Here is a 17546-nt window from a genome sequence, read left to right on the forward strand (position 1 = left end):
ATGTTTTTTCCACTGGGAAGGAGGGAAGCTTCTTCTTCTTCTTTTTTTTTCTTTTCTGTAATCATTTTGGGCTTATCCCAATATATCCATAAATTATTTAAAAATTTCTAGTGGGCATTAAAGACTGAATGTACAATTTTTCCCATACTTTTCTGCCCCCTTTCCAAAAAGATCTTCCTTCCCTTTTCAGCTACAGTATTTCCAAAGTCCTGGTTTCCTATTCATAACATGAAAATAATTCAGTTCTTTGTTATTTTCTAGGGATCAATGTTTACTACGCTGGATTTTATCACTAAACTGCCACAGATGATTCTGATTTCTATCACATTAGTTCTGAAGAGATTCATTCACTCTTTCAACAAGCATTTTACTGAAAACCTACTACACGTCAAGTCCAACGCAAGGTATCCAGCTATAACATAACTTTAAGAGATCTCATTCTGACAAATTAGTCACACTTAAAGAGAGCTCCTTATGCTCCAGATGCTGCCCTATAACAAATCATCCCTGGACAATTGTCATCTTAACAACCGCCTCAAGCAGAAGAACTTCAATCTCTTGATTCTCTATTTTCTATTATGTTACGTGTTTCACAGGCTAGTCAGGTCCTTAAGAAATCACCTAGGGCAACTTTTTCAAATTCAGAAATGTTGAAGCCCTCTGTCACAGTTTATTTCTAATTAATGTCAGATTTGACACTGAACTTGGGCTTTCCTACTCACCATCAGTGTTCAACAAACAGTATGGAATATAGTTTGTGGTACTCCCTTCAGGAAAACTCTAGCAAGAAATCCCTCTGGCGGGGTGCCTGGGTGGCTCAGTGGGTTAAGCCGCTGCCTTCGGCTCAGGTCATGATCTCAGGGTCCTGGAATCGAGTACCGCATCAGGCTCTCTGCTCAGCAGGGAGCCTGCTTCCTCCTCTCTCTCTCTGCCTGCCTCTGCCTACTTGTGATCTCTGACTGTCAAATAAATAAATAAAATCTTAAAAAAAAAAAAAATTAGGAAAAAAAAAAAAGAAATCCCTCTGGCACGTCCCTGAGTAAACCTCTCAACAGTAAGGCAATATGCAACAATCCATGACTACAGGCAAACTCTGTAATACTAATTAATAATACGCATTATACGGTCTCAGAATGCATAACTAATCTACTCTTTCCCAAATCATGAGACAAGATTATATAAACAGGAACAAGGTGGGTTTAGGGGTGAAGTTGTTAGAATGCAGCCATGTACTGCCTACAGACTAGATGGTTAACATCATACCATCTCTCAACGCAGATTTTTATCAACACTAAGGCTGGGCTACCTTCTACATCTTTTGTTTCCTTCTCTTGTTTCCTTTTAGTTCTAAGCAACTCAGGAATTTTATATATAGTTTGATGTACCCTTCTTAATATATAAGATATATCATATCTTATATCATATCTTATATCAAAGGATCAAAGGATCTTATATCATATCTTATAACATGATATATAAGATATATTATATATCTTATATATTAAGAAGGGTACATCAAACTATATATAAAATATATGTCATATTATACAACAAAATATTACTAATTTTAAAAAGGAGTCCACAGGCTATTTTAAGATGCCCAAATTGATTTAAAAATACATTAAAGCCATCACATGAATCATGATGTTAATCTCTCCTTAAATCAGAAACATTAGTCTCATTTCCTGCTGTATTAAAACAAAAAAAAAAACAAAAAAAACATTTTTTGTATTAAAACTCCAAAGGAGTGCATGGGTGGCTCAGTCAATTAAGCCTCTGACTTTTTTTTTTTTTTTAAGATTTTATTTATTTATTTGATAGGCAGAGAGAGAGGGAAGAAGGGTCCCTGCTGAGCAGAGAGCCTGATGCGGGGCTCGATCCCAGGACCCTGAGACCATGACCTGAGCCAAAGGCAAAGGCTTAACCCACTGAGCCACCCAGGCGCCCAAAGCCTCTGACTCTTGATTTGAGCTCAGATCTTGATCTTAGGGTCATGAGTTCAAGCCCCACATGGGCCTTCATGCTGGTCATGGGGCCTACTTTTAATAAAAGGGAGCAGCACCTGAGTGGCTCAGTCAATTAAGCATCCCACTCTTGATTTTAGGCTTAGGTAGTGATCTCAGGGTCCAGGGATCAAGCCCCATGTCAGGCTCCATGCTCAGCTCAGACTGCTTGAGATTCTCTCTCTTCCTCTGCCCCTCCACAACCCCTCCTGCACATGCTCTCTCTAAAATAAATCAATAAATCTTAAAAAAAAAACAAAAACCCTCCACAAATACCATTAAAATGCAGCCAAGTCAGTCAAACTTAATTATAGTAATCACAAACTTACCAAATAATGATAATTAAGCACCTTCAGATCAAATCTAAAATAGAATATGATTTGAGAACATTCAGCAATTATTAAACAACAGCACAGAAGCAGTTATAAACTGACTTCTTTTAAGCTATAGATCTGTTCCCAAAAACTTATATAAAATAACAAAATCAATTCATACTTTTCCCATCGGCTCCTGTTAATAACTCCCCAAAATAATTTTTTAACAGTTTTCCACAGCACTGCTTCTGTGGTAGAGATGTTCACAAATACTTGATGTTCTCCTTCTGGGTATTTGGAAATATTGAACTTTTCCACCCTGTTCAATTCAGATACAGCCATGAAACTTCTGGCCAATACATGTGAGTGGAAGTGGTGAATGTTTCTCCCAGGTAAAAGCTTTAAAAGCCAGAGTATGCTTTTCACACATTCTATTTTTCTTCTGTCCTGGTATGAGATTGTAATTTATAATTTAAAAAAAACATGTATCTGGTCTTTGTCCCCATTTCTGGCAAAGAGCTCAGAAAAACCAAGTCCTTTTTTTTTTTTTTTTTTTTGAAGTAAGGTCGACTTGCAATGTTACCTTAATTTCAGGTGACTAATACATTGATTCAACAGGTTGTACTTTATGATATACTCATCAGAGATGTAGCTAGAATAATGTATCTGTCTTTTGTTGTTCATAACAAACACCTTTAAGCCACACCTCAGTTTATATTAATGAGATGACTTTTGAAAAGCACCTAGTGATGGAAGCTGGTTGCCAAAAGGAACCATGTGATTAGAGGACTGGAACTTTGAGCTCCTTGCCGTGGCTTTCAGGGAAGGAAAGGGGGCAGAAGATTAAGGTCAACTACAAATGCCTAGGTAAGAAGCCTCTGTTAAAAAAACAAAGAGAATGGGGTTTGGAGAAGTTCTGGGTTGGCAGACACTCAGAGATGTTGGAAGAGTGGCACTAGAAGAAAAGATGGAAGCTCCATGGCCTCCTTCTTTCCCCAAACATTGCCCTATACATCTCTTCCAACTGCTTGCTTCTGGGTTATACCCTTTTATAATAAACCAGTAATCTAGTATTTTCCAGAATTCTGTGAGTTGCTCTTGCAAATTTACTGAACCCAAAAAATCCCAAAGATGGAAACCTCTGATTTACAGCCCATTGGTCTGAAGCACAGGCAACTACCTAGCCTTGCCACTGGGTCTGAAGGGAGGGCAGTCTTAACCTGTAGAATCTGACAGTATCTTTGGCTGGTATTACAGAATTGTTAAAGGTGTGGAAACCCCTCCCACATACACATTTCTGGTTACAAGAGGTTCCAAGTATCGAGTGTGAAGAGGTTCAGAACAAGCCCCCTCCAAATATACCACTTTGGCATGTGGATTAGTTCGAACTGAAGTCAATCCAGGCCCAAAAGATTCAGGAAGAGCTTTTTACCTCCCCTTAACTGCCTAGAAGAATTTAGAAAGAGGGTCCAGTCTATCTAAACTATCACCAGAGATAACTGCAAAGAATATGGGGAGACATGGTAATTGCAAGGGAACTAGCAGGACCTGGAGATCAAATTCCTCCCCTCTGGCCCACTGTCTGCACAAAGCATGGCAAAATGTTTACCAAACATCTGCTCTTACCATCTTCCCATAAACTGTTGTCTTCCTCCCCCACTTTGAAGTATCAGACCCCTACCCCTTCTCCTCTGCTCAGGACAGCATAAGCCTCAACTGCCTGACTACCTGTAGATTTCATATTCTCATGTGGCTCGCGTACTCAATTCAGTTCATCAGTCTTATGGCAATTTATCAAAGAACCTAGAAGGATTAAAAAAAAACAAAAAACAAAAAAACAAATTTCCTTCCCAGGAAGCACAATATAAAGGAAAAACACACTACAGTGTATTTTTCCTTTACCTATAGCAACCATATATGTTCCAGATAGTAGCTGCTAGCAAGTGAGGCCCCAAAATAAGGATTCACAGTGGGATTCAAAGTAAGGATTACACTACGGAGCAGAAGCAGTCCAACTGACCCTTAGTGAACACACACCATGAGCAAAAAATAAATCTTTGGGGACGCCTGAGTGGCTCAGTGGGGTAAGCCTCTGCCTTCGGCTCGGGTCATGATCTCAGGGTCCTGGGATCGAGCCCCACATCAGGCTCTCTGCTTAGCAGAAAGCCTGCTTCCCCCTCTCTGCCTGCCTCTCTGCCTACTTGTGATCTGTAAAATAATAAATAAAATCTTTAAAATAAAAAAAAATAATAAAATAAATCTTTGTTTTAAGCCCCTGATTTTGAGGGTTATTATTCATAGCCTATTCAGAATGATAATCTAAAACTTAATTTAAAAACTAGACTGAAAATTCTTCATGTTCATTCTATTTCTCAATTCTCTGACGAAGTACATTAAACTCTTTCAAATTACTTCTCCTAGATACCAGAAATTAACATACTCCCTATACCATTTGCTTAAAATGGACCGGTTCATACTCATTTCACTGAAAATTGCACTTAATACAAAGAAATCATTCAGATTTACCCAAATATTTATCAGAAATCTCTGATTTAACAATTATAAAGAATGAGAGGTTAAGGGGCACCTGGGTGGCTCAGTGGGTTAAAGCCTCTGCCTTCAGCTCAGGTCATGATCCCAGGGTCCTGGGATGGAGCCCCATATGGGGCTCTCTGCTCGGCAGGGAGCCTGCTTCCCCCTCTCTCTCTGCCTGCCTCTCTGCCTACTTGTGATCTCTGTCTGTCAAATAAATACATAAAATCTTAAAAAAAAAAAAAAAAAGAATGAGAGGTTAAGTACAGTATCTGTAGTTGAGTGTATTTTCCAAAAATTATGTTGGCCCTACCCCCAGAAAATTGCAGTGAAGCTACTTCCAAGGAGAATGCTTCATGTAAACAATGTGGAGGCTGAGAAAGGCTAAGGAACCCTTGCTCTAACTAGAAGAGCAAAGCAAAATCCCCAACTATGAACAAGATTCTTAACACCTCTAAGCCTCAATTTCTTTGCCTGTAAAAATCAGAATATGATCTACCATGGCTACTGTAAAATTAATGTGTGTAAGGCTTCTGACATGTAACAGACATTCAAATGTTACTTCTTCCTCTCAAGATACAGTCTGAAATTTGTAGAAAATTGTGTGATATCCTCAATGCCAGAAGACATGCCTTTATGAAACATAAACAAAAACTAAAGCAAAGACCAGGCTGAGAACCAAAACAAGGATGTGAGTGGGGGGAAAATGGGAAAGACCAAGGATTACCAAGATAATAGAAATTCAACTACAGAAATACTCACTAGATGAAAAATATTCTTTAGTACACATTGGAGGGCAAAAGAGCAGAACTGTGAATGTGGTTATACAACCACACTGTGTCAAATACAAGCAGCTCTCCTAGAATGCTAAGTAAAATAATAGAGATGAAAATACTGAGAAATTATGACAAACGTGAAGGATGGAGAATGGAAACCTGAAAACTATATACATTGCCAAAGAACCATAATACAAAGAAAAAACAAAGACACAGATTAGGGGGAGGAAAAAAGTGGGAAGAACAGAGATAAACAATGACTATTAGCTTTCAATCTACATTCTTATTCACTTAAATATCTGTATAATACATACATCCATGAACTCAGAAATAGAAGGCAATGAACCAACATTTTCTTATCCAACCTCCTTAACAAACCAACTTGGCAAATTAACCAACACTCTCTACCTCTCTATAATGTCTTCTGATAAAATATTGGAACATTCAATATTAATTAAGCTTATTTTTTATCAAACCAGTACATTTCTGCACTCATCAACATACCAAGAATCAAATATGTTTATGTATTTGTTATAATTATACAGTTTAGATATTATATAAACCAATGAAATTGTGACTGTGAAGACAGTTTTTGTTTCCATGAAAATGAAGTTGAGTGTTTAGAAAAACTCAAAGGCTAGTTTCAAAAAAAACTATTGTTAAAGTGAGAATAGGTGAATAAACTGTAAAAGACTAAAAGGAATAATCATACAATTCTAGATGGATCACATAACTCAGACTTCATTACACATCCATGTTTTTTTAAATAAAATATTTAGGGCGCCTGGGTGGCTCAGTGGGTTAAGCCGCTGCCTTCGGCTCAGGTCATGATCTCGGGGTCCTGGGATCGAGTCCCGCATCGGGCTCTCTGCTCAGCAGGGAGCCTGCTTCCCTCTCTCTCTCTCTCTGCCTGCCTCTCCATCTACTTGTGATTTCTCTCTGTCAATAAATAAATTTAAAAAAAATTATAAATAAAATATTTAAAGTAAAAATGTGTCATTTTTAATTCCCCTTATATTTTTAAAAAATTAAACTAACCATCACCATTCCTAATCACATAAAAAAAATGATTTCTACATACATTAAAACAGACATAACCTAAGTGAGCTATGGGAGATTTTTTTGAACACTTTTTATATGCAAGGCCCTATACTAAACGTATTATCTCATTTAAACCTCATGACAAATCTATAAGTACCATTATCTCTATCTTACACATAAATGAGGCATAGAAAGGATAAACAGCAGAGCTTACATTCAGATCTGACTCCCAAGTACAAACTCTTTACTGATTACTAATTTTTTCATATGTTTTCTATATTTAATTTTTTTCAATAAACATTATAATCACCATCAGTCATCTGTAGAGTTTACTAATGTTAACTCATTTCAAGTACTGTCTCCTCTTCAAGGTCTTCTAAAATGCTCTCCCATCCTGGTACATAGCAGGCACTCCATGAATGGTAATGGCAGTACTCTGGCGAGCAAATCTAATTTTCTGGTTGCCCTAATAAAGCAGAGAGGCAACAAGGTGCGATTGTTAAGAGCACAGATTGTGGAGCTAGGCTGCCTGCATTCAAGCTCCACCTCCACCAAGCACAAGAAGTGTGAACATGGGCCAGTTACTTACTATCTCTGTGCTTCAATTCCCTAATCTGTAATAGGAGTATAATAACAGTAACTAATTCACTGGGTTGTTAATGGGGAATAAGTGACTATTTTAAATCAGTGCCTAGAATGTAGAAACTGCTTATATTTGCTAAATAAACAATACCACAAAGGAGAACAAAGAACACAACCAACAAATTAAGAAGAAACCTTTTGTAAATGATCAGTGATTAGGTAGGCACCACCTTCCAAGAATCTTAGGACACTATGAAAAGAGGTCCCTTCTGCCTGTCAATTCTGTATTTATGCAATAAACATTTGGCTCCAGTCATCTAGGTGCACCAAAATCAACAAAACACTGCCTCTGTCCTAGAGCTAACTTCCTAGTAGAGGACAAGGAAATAATTATAGAACAATGTGGCGAGTACCATGGTAGAGGCAGGTGCAGTATGCCTGAGGAGTATTCAGAGGTAGTGGTGATGAGGGGACCTAATTTGGTAATTACCAAAGAATGCTGATAAAATCATATCTTAACCTATTTTTAAATTAGTAATTATTGATTAAAGTCCACACAAATCACTAACTGTACAAATGGGAAAAATTACCTTTAAAAAAAAAACCTCCCAAAGTTTATAAACCACATAATGCTTATAAAATTAATGGTACTATGAATCTCAAACAAAACACTCTTCAGCACTTAGAAGAAAGACAGTGTGCAAGTCAGAGAAAAGATTCCAAAGATTCTACCTTATCATGGCAATTGGGAAGACAAAGCGTAACCAAAAAATTAAACAACAATCTAAGAGTTAAGTAACAATAAACTGACAACAATACAAAATACAAAGCCAATCCATGATTAGTATCATAAAAAATACAGTCAACCAATATTCCCAATAAATATTGGGAAAAAGGCAAAAAACAAAAAAACTATACAGACGCATTTCTTATAAACATAAGTACGTGTACAGATAGAAAGCTATACCTCACACAACACTCGAGAATAAGGGGAAAGATTCTTCATTTCTATATATACAGTTCATCCTGACTTACAAAGAGGTGTGAAAAAACTTCATGTAAACTGTTTAATGAATTAAATCATATTTTTAAAAGAGATTATTTATTTTAGAGAGAGAGATGAGAGCACTTGTGCCTGCAAGCACCCATCAGCTGTGGGGGAGAGATGAGACTCCCAAGCAGACAACCAGAGAGGAAATCAAGAGTTGGGACATCTAACCAACTGAGCCACACAGGTGCCCCTAAATCATATTTTTAATAAAAGAATGTGTAACTTAAGTAAATCCTATTACAAAACTTCTCTAAAGCAGTAATGTAAAAAAAAATTTTTTAAACCAATAACCTATTAAATGTCAGTTAATTAGTTGGGAAATAAATTTGATTTTATATTACATATATTTGATTTATTTCTACCTGGCTTAATTAAAATGAGGTTCACCTCTAAATGTAGCCAACATACTCGTTATCAGAAATCATAGTATTCATAAAATATATAACTCACAGGAATGTAATATACAGCATAGAGAATATAACCAATAAAATTACAATAACTTTGTAAAGTGACAAATGGTATCTATAGTTATTGTGGAGATCATTCTGTAATGTAAAAAATATTAAGTAACTATGATATATACCTAAAACTAATAGGATACTGTGTATCAATTATATTTCAATAAAAATCAATTCATAAATGTTTACTAACTTGGTCATTACAGAGTGAGAACACTGAGTGAAGTCAAAAAAATTTTAATTCTTAAACTTCATAGTGGTGGAATTAACATTAGAATGCAGATATTCTCACTCTCAATCCAGTGCTCCTTGCATTATACCAGAAAATTCAGAGTTTTCTCAAAATGTTTTTAGTAAATCCATTCTTCCTTTACTATATATCTAGTTATTTTTGTCTGTCAACAAATATTGGCTAAGAAAAACTTAAACACACTCCTTCAGTGAGAGTCCAGGAAAAGAGAGGCACTGAGTTTTTCCCATTTTTCAGAAGCCAGGTTTGGTTTTTTTAAATTCATAACAGGCGATACCTTGAATTCACAACTAAAAATGTTAATTTATAAATTTTAATTAATGATTAAAAAATTTTAAAACCCCCCCAAATCAGAATCTGATTAATATAGTTGTATAGGATATTTTATAATTCCTGTGATTTTTGTTTCTATATATATATACCAACAAAAGAGTAACACTGAAATTCAAAAGTTAGCCTAACAAGAGTCAGCAATATATGCTACAACTGTTCAGTGACAGATTATTGGAGAACAGCTAGCACTACAGTGCTAATTTATCATGCCACAGATTGCTAACTGCAGTGGGGAAAATAAACCTTACCTTAACCCCCATAACCAAGTGATCAAACTCAGCATCACAAATAATGGGACTTGACAGTATATGACCTGATGGGAAGCAATGTGAACTACACAGTATCACTTAAGGGTTATTCTTGCCCAAAATATTTAATTTGAAATTAATCAAGCCTTTAAAGCTAGCTTACAGTTAACTAATTCAGGGGAACAGAGGAACACACTAAATGATACTATGGGGGGGGTGGTACGGAATCAGACAAATAGAAAATGTTACTCATTTTATAAGACCACTGGTTTGATCTTAAAAAAAAGAAAAGAAAAAGCAACTTCATTTTAAAAGGCGGAGGTGAAACTGTTCTAGATTCAAAGAGATCAAAGAGATTTAACCACCAAATGCAGTGAATAAATCTTGTATCTTGGTCTGGTGTGACTGGGTATGAAAAAACCATAAATGACCAAACAGTATACATAGAGAGATTTAAATATGAGATTTAAGTATGAATGTTAGGTTACATTAAGAAACTATGGGGGGTTGGGAGAAGGGGGGGTGGGGTTATGGACACTGGGGAGGGTATGTGCTTTGGTGAGTGCTGTGAAGTGTATAAACCTGGCGATTCACAGACCTGTACCCCTGGGGATAAAAATACATGTTTATAAAAAAAAATTTTTTAATAAATAAATTAATTATTTAAAAAAACTATCAACTAATTACTGATCGGAAAATATGAACTAAAAAAATTAACAATAATGGTATTTTGACTAAGTTAGGAAATGTCCACCTTTGGAAATGTATGCTGACATATTTAGGGATAAAGTGTCATAATGTTCACAGCTTAGTTTCAAATGGCTGAACCAAAAATAATACACACATATTTACAGATAAAGCAAATACAAGATGTCAATACTGAATCTAGAGGATCATGGTACGGATGTTCACTCTATTAGCAGTATGTCTGAAATTATATATGCTTGATATTATTTCATATTAAAAAAAAAGTTGGAGGAGGGTACTGAGGAGGTCAGAGAACTCCAATTCTACAAAGGAAAAAAAGATGAACCCAAAACCAAAGCTGTCAGAACCTTAACGTGGCTTCATTTTAACACAGCATCTATTAAGCACAGTTTACCACTCTGGTAGCAGCAAGGTGAACTAAAAATGAAAGAACCATTAATAGACTCAGTCCCTAATGTAATCCAATTTTTAAAAATAAGCCTTTAACAGTTACTTTTCTCAAAAGAGACACATGGAAATCACGCCAAGATAACCATTCTATAATGGAATCACACTCAATATAAATCAACAGGACTCAAAATAGTTCACATTTTAACCAAACAAATCAATCTATGAACTAACCACTTGTCAACTCTATAATTTAACCTTTTCTCCACAGACAACACAAAAATATTCAACTACAAATTTTCTTAAACCTGATAATATACTGCAGAAAATCAGAGTACTGTAATTGGATACATTCCTTAAACATTTCTAACTATACATTAAGCCTCCGCTATTCAAAGAATCTATTAATATTTTCTTCTATAAAAAGAAATATCCTTTTTCCTAACTATAATCAAAGAAATAATACGAGCCAATGTTAAAATGACAATTTTTGGTTTATAAGCACTTATCAGTCACCACACACCAATGAAAGGGAAAAAAAAATCACACCATTACAAGATAACTTTCTATGATATTCTACACACTAATTTTGACAACTCAGAAATATTGCATAAGACTGCACCAATTACTAAGTATGTTCAGCCCTTACCACACAAGTCAGCAACAAGTTTTGCAATAAGGAAATCTCAAGCTAATAACCTAACTGCTAGTTCCCTGTATTTGTCAAGAACAAACTGCACAAGTAAAGTTAACTTTTCAGGAAATATGCATTTTACCAATTATATTTCTTTTTTGTTTCATCCTTTTTTAATTTTATTACATTTCTTCTTTTAATAAAAGTTAATTTCTTTTTTCTGTTAATTTTTTTTTTTTTACTGCAAACGGGTAAAGGTGCCCAGCGCCACCCTTTAAAAGTAATTTTTTAAAAGAAAAAAAAAAAAAGCCAAGAAAATGATTTGGCTAAGCTGCAGCAAAACACACTGAACAGCCTAAGTACAAGAAAATTACATCTACCTACGTTTAGAATTTACTCCCAGGAAGAAACTCTCCAACTATTCTCATTTTCCTCACATAATTTTTTTCAAGACTCAAAAATACAGTCCTACAGAAAATACATATATGGGAAACAGGGCTTCCCGAATTACCAGGTGCATGACCTTGGGCAAATTCCCTAATCTCTCCGAGACTCAATTTTTCATCTGTAAAATGGGGAGACACTACCGACCTCATTGTGCTGAAAAGACAAAGTCAGACAAAGCAAGACAACTGCCGGCCAAATGGTAAATCCTAAGGCTTGAAGAATCACCACCCCCCCTTCCCAATCAGTAGATTATCACAATGTGACAGTGCAAAGACAAGCACTTTTTCGCTTACTGCATATAACACTTCTTCTCCCGGGGCAGCTGCAATCTTCCTTCTAAAATCCATGCAAAGTACGTGTCTGACAGCTACACAGCCCAGCAGTCTACTGCGCTCAGACTTGAGGCTCAGGACAAGATGCGGGGACCCCCGAAATCTCTCCACCCGGAGGACAACCACCTAGCGAAACCCCCGCCTGGGGAGCTGCGCACAGGCCCGCCGCGGCCCCCGCCCCACACAAACACAGGCACGTACCGGCCGTTCCGCGGGGACGCAGGGAGCCGCAGGCCCGAGGAGGGGCAGCCGCTGCCTCCGAGCCCGCCCCTCCGCCCCCGCGCGGCCTGTCACCGCGCCCCCCTGTCGGGGGAGGCCGCGGGCCCCCGGGGGCCGGAGGGGCGCGCGAGGAGTCTGGCGCGGGCCGGATCCCTCCTTCACATGGAGCCCGCGCCGGGCGGGGTGGAGTGCGCGTGGACGGTCGCGGCCGACCGGGGCCTCTCGGCTCCCCTCGGTACTTCTAGACGCCGCGGCCCCGAGGCCCGCGCGAAGCTGAGCAGGAAAGGAGGAAGCCGTGGGCCGGGCGCCGCCAGAGGCCGGAGAAGGGGCAGGAGCGGCGACTCCGCGGTTGGAGGTGCCGGGCCTGCCGGTCGTCGTCCTCGCCCTCGTAGCCGCTGCACGCCGCACGACCCCTGAACACCGCACCCAGCGGCCGCACCACTTTCGTCAGGCGCCGCCGCTGAGGGCAGCGGGCCGCCACTACACACGGACCCGTGACGTCGGGCGTAGCGCGGCGCACGTCACGGCCGGCTCGCCTGTGCGCGCGCAGCCCTCCGCCCGCCGAGAGCGGAACCCGCCACGGGCGCGCGCGCCCAGCCTGCAACGCCGCACGCAAGCCGAGAGGACCGTGCCCGCGCCTGCGCAGTGGCCGGTTGCGCCCACACACGCTCTGCTTCCCCCGGCGTTGGGCAGTGCGGGGATTCCCAGCCCGGGTCAGCCCCGGCGCGAGCCCCGCCCCTATCTCCCAGCCGCGGCTCGGGTCCCAGTGCGCCGGGCACACGCACGCGCGCCTATAACCCCCACCTTCTGCGGGAGTCCTCGGCGCCCGAGACTTCCAAGCAAACCCAGGGGAGCGTCTCCTGCTTGAGCTTTGAGCCCCGCGCGGAGCAGCAGAGCAATGAAAGACTGAGAGCGACTCTGAGTCCGTAGCATGTTGTTTGCAGGCAACAAGCCTGTTGATTTTCGGACTTCATTGCAGATTTTTTTTTCTTTTAAGTTTTCATTTATTTATTTGACAGAGAGTGAGATCACAAGTAGGCAGAGAGGCCGGCAGAGAGAGAGGAGGAAGCAGGCTCCCTGCTGAGCAGAGAGCCCGATGCGGGGCTCGATCCCAGGAACCTGGGATCATGACCCGAGCCGATTCCAGAGGCTTAACACACTGAGCCACCCAGGAACCCCCAGAATTTTTTACTGAAGGACTTTAGAAATTATTGTCAGCTTGTCAACTAACAGTAAACCACGCCCCCCCAACACAAGGTTCAGCCTTCTAAGTTTTACAGCTGTTCTCTGTTTAGTTTCTATCACCATTCGAGGTCAGTCCAGCAAGTACTACTTTCCCAGTTTAACACATATGGAAACAGCTCAGAGGTGAGTTGACACCCCACCCCTCGAGCTAATAGCATAATCTGAAACCTGAATCTCTTTTCACTAATTCCTTCCTTCACTCTCCATCGCCCTCAGGATAAAACACAATTCAATGGTGTTGGCGTTGGAGGTCCACCGCGAGGTGACCTGTATTGTTTTTAGCCCACGCTACTCTGACCCAGGAAACATCTTTTCCGCCCCATCTATTCTTTCTTCAAGTACCCCCCTTACAACTTCCTGTACCATTTTTTCCCTCACTTAGCGTCTACTTGGTTTCTAGGTACATTATGGATCTCACCCCTTCCTGTGTATTCCAGACCACATTTTTATTCCAGCAACTGAGTTGTGAGAGATGGGAGCCACACCTGCCAGACCTGGAGGTGAGCAACTGCTCCAACTCAGGGAGTCCTAGCTCCTCAAGGGAGCTGGCATCCGTGGGGCAGGAACTGAGGGAGACAGTTGTGTAATAACAAAATATTTGGGTCCCCTTCCTCAAATTCTCATTACAGACCCTTTCACAGAGATGTAAAAGGCACAGGAGCGAAGTTGTTACTTGACAAGTGTTTGTAAGAGAGAGAACCTCAAAACAACCTAAATGACTATTAGCCTGAGCTGATAATGGTTCATCTGCTCTGCAGAGAATTAGGCAGCCAACACAAAGAAGGGCCAATACCAAAGGACCTCAGAAATACAGAGCTCAACAGAAAGTCAATTTGCCCCCATTTGTTTAGAAAGTAGGGGAATTTAAAGCTTAAGTACACATAAAGTCAAGGTTTTTAAGTGTTTTGATTCTAACATTCTAAGCCTGGTATGCCACAGAAAGGAGTTCTTAGTGGTTCATAACTCCCTAGATCAGAGTTTGCATGGCATCATGGCTGTGTTCTCTGTTGGGTATCATCAGGACCTCAGCTGGGCTGGTTCTTATCTGGGCGTTCTGGGGAAGATCTGCTTCCATCCTCATTCTTGTTGTTGGCAGAATTCATTTCCTTGTGGTTGTAGAGTTGAGGTCCCTATTTCTTTGCCTATTTCTTTGTTCTTAGTATTTTTGAGGTCAAGATTTAAATCCTGTATTGTTTTCCACAGTTCCTGGCCTGACTGCATAGCAGACACTCAAAAATACCTGCTTACTAAGTAATGTAGAGATGAATTTTTCCTCATACTTCTGCTTACTTCTTCCCTCACCAACTTACCTGGAGACTTCATTCACATCTGGTTCCTCAGAAAAGCCCTACATGAATATTAACATTTTTTTTCTCCATTCTCTTTGTACATTGGTGACTTTTTCTCTTGCTAAGACATTATATCTCCTGCATCTTTGGCGATTTTAGTAAATATGATTACAAATTTGTGATCTTAAGATTTTTTTTTTTCTTGATGAAACTTCATTTAACCAGTTTTTTTGTTTGTTTGTTTGTTTGTTTTTGCTTTCCTGCTCTGTGCCAGAGATTGCAATGATGAAGTGATAGGTTCCAACATTTCTCAGGAACTCTGGAATCTTGTGAGGAGGGCAGATTGCTAAGTGGATTATTATAATAATGACTTGCCCCGTAGCAGGGCTGTGTGTGTATGTGAGGTGCCCCAGCAGCAGAGAAGTCACAGGTGCGCTGAGCAGTGAGGGAAGACTTCAGAGGAGAGGCATGGTATGTGAGTTTTCTATTCCTGCATAACCAACGGCAACAGACTTAGTGGCTTAAAACAACACCTATTTAGTAGTTCATAACTCCCTAGATCAGAGTTTGCATGGCATCATGGCTGTGTTCTCTGTTGGGTATCATCAGGACCTCAGCTGGGCTGGTTCTTATCTGGGCGTTCTGGGGAAGATCTGCTTCCATCCTCATTCTTGTTGTTGGCAGAATTCATTTCCTTGTGGTTGTAGAGTTGAGGTCCCTATTTCTTTGCTGGCAATCAGCCAGGGCCTGCTGTCAACTTCTAGAGCGCCCCCCCCCACCCCGCCTCTGGCATTCCTTGCCATGTGACCCCGCCCTTTGTTCTCAAAGCCAGCAACAGAGAATTTCTTGAAAATCAAATTTCCCTCACATGCTGAATCTCTGCCTGACTTCCTCTTTTGTTGCCAGTCAGAGAAAACTCTCTGCTTTTTAAAAGTTCATATGATTAAATCAGCCCCTCCCAGATAACCCGTTCTTAAATCAGTTGTGTTGGGGTTCCTGGGTGGTGCAGTCAGTTGGGCATCCAACCATTGGTTTTAGCTCAGTCATGAGACTGAGAGCTGTGTGAGGCTCCACGCAGAGTGCAGAGTCTACTTGGGACTCTCTCTTCCTCAGCCCCTCACCCCCTCTCTAAAATAAATAAATCTTTTTTTTTTAAATCTACTATGTCATACCACATAATCTAATCATAAAAGTATAGTTCATTATATTCACAGTACCAAGGGCTATGCAGGCCATCTTTACCAGTGGGATCTTCAGGGACATATGAGAATCCTGCCCGTCACACATGGTGAGCTGAAACTTAAATTCAGGAAGTTATTTGCTGGGAGAAATAAGGATGGAAGAATGGGCATTCCAGGCAGAAGAACTCAAGTGTACACAAGCTTGGAAGTGTAAGAGAATAACCCTGTCCTGGGAAGGGTAGGAGTCGCTGGCCTTGAGATATTGGGAGAAATGTAGCCGGGGGTAAATCCAGAGAAGAGAGCAACCAGATGAGGAAGGAAGGGTATTTAAGCAGGCTAAAGATCTTGAGTAAGGAGATAAAGATCTAAACCACAGCAGTAGCTGAGGAAGTGATCTGAGGACTATCCGTTGGGATGCATTCAGCTGTAAGGATCAAAACACCTAGCCCAAAACAGCTTGAAGAGCGAAGATTCTTTTCTTATATAGCGAAAACCCAATAGAGGGGCCCAAGTTGGTTAGGCCATGAATTGTCATCTCTGCTGTCAGAAGGTGACTTCCTCACCTCCAAATAGCTTGGCATCCTACACAGGAAAGGGGAAGGATTCATATATTCATTCTCACTCTCTGTTTCTCTCTTTCTCATAATCTTTTAATTTTTTAGAACAGATATTTACAGAGAAATTGAGCAGATGGTACGGAGAGTCCCCATATACCCCACATCCAGTTTCAATTGTTAATATCTGAAACATTTGTCAAATTAGGGAGCCAATATTAATAAATTGTAATTAACTGAAATCCACACTTCATTCAGATTTCTACAGTTTTTACCTAATGTCCTTTTTCTGTGTCTGAATGCCATCTAGTATCTCACTTTATATTCTGTCCTCCTGTTGACTTAGGCGCCTCTTGACTATGACGTCCCTTGTTTTTGATGACTTTAACAGTTCTGAGAAGCACTGGTCAGGTATTTTGTAAACTTTTCCTCCACTGTGGTGTGTCTTATGTTTTTCTCGTGCTTAACCTAGGGTTATGAATTTGAGGACTATCACAGAGGTAGCATGCCTTTCTTATCACAAACTATCAGCGGTCACATCATCAGCATGACTTACGGCTGTTGAGGTTGACCTTGGTTGCCAGTTTGAATCCTCACTTGTCAGATTTCTCACACTCTTTTCTCCCCCCACTTTCCATATTGTGCTCTTTGAAAGGAAGTCACAGTGCTCCCACCTAAGGAGTGGGGAGTTGTGTTTCACTTCCTAAGGGTGCAGAGTATCTATATAAATTCCTTGGAATTCTCCATAGAAAATGTGTATCTTCTCTCAGTTATTATTTATGCAATCATTTATTTATATTAATATGGACTTATAGATATTTATTTTATACCTTGGGCTATAATCCAATATAATATATTTACTTTGTTGCTCAAATTGTTCCAGATTTGGCCATTTGGAGTTCTTTCCATTGGTTCCTGTGACCCTTTGACATTCCCCCACCATTGTGGGATTTTCTTTGTTT

The 17546-nt window shown here is 39.9% G+C and overlaps 1 protein-coding gene across 1 annotated transcript in view; it reads right to left on the minus strand.

Moving 5' to 3' along the window:
- MAP3K2 (mitogen-activated protein kinase kinase kinase 2) overlaps positions 1-12380 on the minus strand; it is an 85160-nt gene extending 72780 nt beyond the window's left edge. The window contains exon 1 of the mRNA XM_032353969.1: positions 12298-12380. The gene's annotated coding sequence lies outside the window, so the exon portion shown is untranslated. The remainder of the gene's footprint in view (positions 1-12297) is intronic.
- Positions 12381-17546: the final 5166 nt, after the last annotated feature.

Source organism: Mustela erminea, chromosome 8, assembly GCF_009829155.1.
Source record: "Mustela erminea isolate mMusErm1 chromosome 8, mMusErm1.Pri, whole genome shotgun sequence".
Classification (NCBI taxonomy): domain Eukaryota; kingdom Metazoa; phylum Chordata; class Mammalia; order Carnivora; family Mustelidae; genus Mustela; species Mustela erminea.